We start from the raw sequence: 6314 nt of genomic DNA, 5'->3' as shown, positions 1-6314 counted from the left end.
AGAAAAGAAAAGAAAAGAAAAGAAAAAAAAGAAAAGAAAAGTTATTGACCCATTACTTGGTGCAAAAAATTACATTTGGATGATCAGTTGTCTAATGTTCCTGCCCACTTTGAGTACTAGCTGCGACCATCTGTATCTGCAGTTTGTTACAGGTAAAACATGTCTTGACACTTCAATAAACCCATTTACAGCCTGATCGTCAGAGCTAGCACCAAGAGGTGTTACCAGGTTGCAGCATTCAGGTAACAAAATAGACTGATTGACTTCTCAACAATTTTTTGCATTCAAAACCTTGTTATGGGCAGAAGCAGTACACTGTGTATACAGGGCCCGGTATTTGTTATTAGACTAACTGGAGTCTTGACCCTCCAGTTAATCCAATAATAGATTAAACTTAATCCATTATTAGCCAAAATGATGCACATAGAAATGTTCAAGCATCTTTCCCTTCTCATCTGGTGTTAATCTTACCTCAGGGACCTAATGGGATGGCCTCTCTCTGCTCAGTAGAATGAGGAGTTGTCAAAACCCTTCCCAGGGGCGTATCTGTATGTCTGCCAGAATACTCTACACTTTTCTGTTTTGGCACAGGTCCAGCGTACTGTGCGACATCACAGTTATTGTATAAGGTGAGTTGGATGCCTATATACTCTGAATAAATGTTCCGTGCTCTCTTTGCTGCTCCTAAATTTAGGTTTGCCCAGCTCTCAAGGTTGCATTACTCTGTTGACCATGGTTGACTACAGATCAATTGCATTAGGCCTGTGTCTTGCTATAAGCAAAGGAAATATATTTTCAGAGTTACAAGTCCAGAGACGTGAACCATAGCTGACCATAGATCAAGAGTTCAGAATACAATAAGCAGCTGCATAGGCGTGATAAGTGCAAGGATTATTCCTGTTTATGACTTCTTGTAGTGCTCTTTCCTTTTTCTTTACTTCTGAGGCTTGCTCACATGTTAAGTTAATTGAGAGAATAGAAGGACAAAAGAGAAGGAGCTGGTTCAAAGTGTTGCAACGTTAAGTCAAAACAAACAAACAAAAATAAACATAACAAGGACGTTCAGCAGCCAGTTCATGGAAAAAAAAAAAAAAAAAAAGAAAAAACAAACAAACAAACAATCTATTAGAGCAAATAGAGAAGATACGAATGAAGAAGCAGATAGAATTATGGTAGAATCTACGAGAATGAGTGCAGCAAACTCTGGTGTCCTGGAGACAATCTTATGAATAAAACATTTGGCCATCTCCAAAACCACCCAAATATGAATGACTCTGTGCAGTCTCCACTAAGCTATGCAAGAAGTTAGCAAGATAATTCTTTGCACCAAGAGTAAAGTGAATACTGTGAAAGAACATGAACTTGACAACACAAACTGCAGATCAGCAGTTTTCTGTATTAACTAACTGTGAACCTGCCTGGCTGGAGGTTATCTCCAAATCATGTTTATGTGGTTAAAATCTGTATTTATTTCTCGCCAGCCTTTTATTACAGCAATAAATCACTAATTATATAGAAAAAACACAAACCATACATGGTATGATTTTCATATGGGAAAAGAATGAAGATAATGTGTTCCAATAAGTATATTTTTATTTGAAGTTATATATGAACTATAGATACTTATATAGAATGAATCTCTCTAGAGATTCCTGAGAGTGTTTTCCATGTACTTCCCTTATTTTAGTAGTTTCAAATTATAATTAATATTTTTTTCTGTATCGGTAGTAAATATTCAAGCCTTGCTGTTTAACATTGGCTTCTTACATGGCCCTCACAGTTTTTCAATGACAATCAATACAATTTTAATGTAGGGACTAAATTACTGACAGTAAAATCACCAATAAATATTTAGCCATGTAGTGCTCAGGGCTGGGGTTGTTAACTACTAACATTAAGCTTGATATTGCTGTAGGTGAAGTGGTTCTTAAAACAAAAGACGCATCCTCCAGAATCTGTTGTTATTATGGTTTACACTACCCTTAATAAAAACAGTGTGGTTGACAATGTGACAGAAATCTCAACTGTCTAAAAATTTCCTGAACATATCTTGATGCTAGAAGTTTCTGGGTAGAAACTGCTTAGAGTTTCTTAAGCTAAATTTAAATTAAACTTAAGTTTAACTTGAAAAACTAGACTCAATTTAAATTTAAATATAAACTTAAACTTCTAAGTCAGGAACAAAGTGAATTCTTGTGCAACTGGTGATTTTTAATGATGATTCATTCAATTTTCAAGATGCCACACAATTATTTGGATGATGCTACAAGGAAAACTACAATCTACACAGAAACCTAAATTTCTGTTGAAATCAGTTTGTTGTTGTTGTTGTTGTTGTTTGTTTGTTTTCCACATGGGAAACAAATTTCTTCACGTTTAGGATAATTTAGCTAATAACAGTTTGGGTTGGGATTTGCATACTGTCATCTAACAAATCCATGCTGACCAGACATTTCTTTCTTTAAAAAACATACTTTTTTTTTTTTTTTTTTCTTTCTCATAATAATGGTGTTATTCCATGGACAGAAGCCCCCGGAGTCATTTTTCTGTTTTCTTGTGAAATAAACTTGGCACCTGTCATCCTGGAAAGATATTTAGACAGAAGTCCTCTGCGAGCCTAATTAGCTTTGACAAAACCATCTATCTAAAGAAAGAAGTTGCTGTGATTTTCTCTACAAAATGGGAATCTGCTTTACCTTTACTTGCAAGGTAAGAAGCTGTTATGATTAAGACACCTCTTATTTCACAACAGTCATGAGTAATTTACCAAAATGATGACTACATGCCATTGCAGGAAGATGTCAGCAAATTGCCTTTGTTTCTATTGTTCTTGCACAGTCTTCCTGCACAGTTTGTGTTCTATGATGATACCATCTAATTTTATTTTATTTAAGGGTAGGGAAAGGTTTTGTTTTGTACTAATTTAAGTTTCCACCACTTTCTGTGATCTGTAAAATCTGAAACAGTTTATTGGCATTTCTCCTTTACTTCTTGGATGGTCTACATCATTTTCTTTAAGGACTGCAGTGTTGCAGTGGGTCTACCCAGGTAAGCTACCAACAAGGTGAAAAAAACTGAGCTCTGAAATCAGTTCTTTAGAGAACAGAAAAGGAAAAAATAAAAATGAAAATATTTGTTAACTCTATGTCACATTTACTTTGTAGTGTTCTGTCCTTCCTGATCATTCTATGGATGAATTTTGGTTGGAACAAATCTTCCAAAATTATTTCCCCAAACAGGCGGTCTTTTCATGTCTACATAAGGAAAAAAAAAAAAAAGATAAAAAAGATAAGAAATATATATACTTTTAAAATATAGATACTTTTACACTTTTAAAGATGGAGTCCAATCAAGCAGATAAATTATTTCCATACATTGTTGTCCAGAATCTAATTCATAGAATCATAGAACCATTAAGGTTGGAAAAGACCTCCAAGATATCTGGTCCAACCATCCCCCTACCACCAATATCACCCACAAAACCATGTTTCTAAGCACCAGGTCCAACCTCTCCTTAAACACCCCCAGGGACAGTGAGGCCACCACTTGCCTAGGCAACCTGTTCCAATGCCTGACCACTCTTTCTGAGAAGAAATATCTCCTAATTTCCAACCTAAACCTCCCCTGGTGAAACATGAGGCCATTCCCTCTAGTCCTATCACTGCTTATCTGCGAGAAGATGCTGACTCCCACCTCCCTAAAACTTCCTTTTAGGTAGTTGTAGAGAGCAATAAGGTCTGAGGTTCCCACAGCCACTCCTCATAAGCCTTGTATTCCAGACCCTTCACCATTTTTTTAGCCATTCTCAGGACTCACTCCAGGGCATCGATGTCCTTCTTGTACTGAGGGGCCCAAAACTGAACACAATACTCAAGGTGCGGCCTCACCAGAGCAGAGTACAGGGGGAAGATCACCTCCCTGGTCCTGCTGGCTACACTACTCCTGACACAAGTCAGGATGCCGTTGGCCTTCTTGGCCACCTGGGCACACTGTTGGCTCATGTTCAGGTGAGTGTTGACCAACACCCCCAGATCGTTTTCCTCTGCACAGCTTTCCAGACACTCTGCCCCAGACCTGTAGCACTGCATGAGGTTGTTGTGACCAAAGTGCAGGACCCGGCACTTAGCCATGTTGAATCTCATCCCATTGGCTTCTACCCATCGATCCAACCTGTCCAGGTCCCTCTGCAGGGCCGTCTTACCCTCCGGCAGACCGAGACTTCCCCCCAGCTTGGTGTCATCTGTAAACTTACTGAGGGTGCACTCAATTCCCACTCCAAATAGTCAATAAATATATTAAAGAGAATGGGCCCCAGTACTGACCCCTGGGGAACACCACTGGTGACCAGTCGCCAGCTGGATTTCCCTCCGTTCACCACCACTCTCTGGGCCCAACCATCCAGCTAGTTGTTAACCCATCAAAGAGTGTATCTGTCCAAACCGTGGGCCTCCAGCTTCTCCAGGATAATACTGTGGGAGACTGTGTCAAAGGTTTTGCTGAAGTCCAGGTAGACTACATCAACAGCCTCATCCACCAGGTGGGTCACCTGGTCAAAGGAGATGAGGTTAGTCAGGCAGGACCTGCCTTTCATGACCCATGTTGACTGTGCCTGATCGATGATTAATTATTATCCCATTAAATAATTAATGGAATATTAATTAATTAATAGGGTAATAAACATTACCTCATCAATTATTGTCCTTTGATTAATGTATTCTATTATAATAACAGCATTTCCTCGACAATAACAAAGATGATCTCTTTTTCAATGTACTGTAACCAATATTGATTCTGCCCAATTAAGAAACTAAAAAGTTGACTCAGAACAATTTAGATATGGGGACAATACAATTGTAAAATCAGTGCCTTCTGGTCATAAATGTAGCTAGCACACTTAAACAGATGCTTAGATGATGTTGTGATCATCTTTGTCAGAGATGATACTAGAATTCAGCTGACTTTTCTAAAATCAGCTTTTGCTACTAACCATGACTTCAACAGTATGTAAATTCACAGTACATTTTCTGCTTGTTCTTTTGTATTTATTGTTGATGCAGAGATGTCCGCTAAAGAAATTACAGAGTACTTCATACTTAGTTCAAGGTAACATAGGATAAGTTATGGTAAGACATCTGATGCATTTGTTCGGCTTTTCAACTCTGACCTGCTTCACTCTCATGGAAGACACAACTGTGTCTGGGGTGGTAAACCACAATGCAACTTGTTGGTAAACTTGACAGTGAGAATCCTGACCCTAGTGGGGGTTACAGCTTGAAACCAGGTTGTAAGTTACCTTTAAAAAAACACTTGGGAATCAGCCATCTAAGAATATGGTATTCAGAAATACACTGTGTGAGAGCTGGCAGTCAATATCTTTTCATTGAGGCCAAAAGTTAAAGAAGTGAAAGAGAAATAAAATTTAGCATGATGAACTTAGTATTAGAAACAAAGCAAGTAAGAAGAGTAAGACACACTTGTAGCCCAGTCCCTCTCATAATTTAATCATGGCCACAATTTGGGCCAGCTCTAACAACACAGCCATGAGCTGCCCCAGGCTCCAGCAGAGGCTAAAATCTGAACCTCCTTCTTCCTTGCCACTGGGGACCAGTTTTCATTAGGCTTTTAGGCAAAATAGGCATGCGACTTTGCCAGTCAGTCAACTGCAACTATCTCAGTGTATATATGTGATTAATCTGGCAAAAATGCTGTTTAAAACCCTGCTAGTCTTCCATAAGGCCTTTGTCATCCAGACAAAGGCAGTTCCTTATCACTTCACTACCAGAAAGAGACTGCAGTTAAGTCACAACTGAAAGAAGGGTCTTAAGAGATTGGTGTACATTTGTGCTTGTATTTAGACACCTTGTTCTGTGCCTTACTAGTTCCTTTGTGAATTTATCCCTTAATAAACTGCTCTGAACATTTGTCACCTTTGAACATGCACGTACACCTCTTAATTACTTAGATTCCTTTGGGACCTGTTCATTAGCTCTGGATAGAAAGTTATGAAATATAAAGAATATGCAAAATTGGTTTCCTAATACATCACACACAGTTCAGTGTCAGGAACCTACAAACAATTCCTGCGGAAAAAAAAATAAAACTTAAAATAAATCAAATGGCAGTGAATTTGAGCAGAGCAAGAGAAATAATTTACAGAGTTATTTTGAAGTGATGCACTTTGAAGATCAAAGAGATATCCCTTTACAGTTTTTAATATAAGCAGCACAAAAAAAGTTAATTTCTTTTCCAAAAGCTGTTTTAGAATTATTATGCAAAGCTCTACCTGTGCAGAAAGTCTTTTTTATTTTCTTCTA

Source organism: Cygnus olor, chromosome Z (assembly GCF_009769625.2).
Source record: "Cygnus olor isolate bCygOlo1 chromosome Z, bCygOlo1.pri.v2, whole genome shotgun sequence".
In the NCBI taxonomy this organism is placed as follows: domain Eukaryota; kingdom Metazoa; phylum Chordata; class Aves; order Anseriformes; family Anatidae; genus Cygnus; species Cygnus olor.
This window is presented reverse-complemented; position numbering follows the sequence as displayed.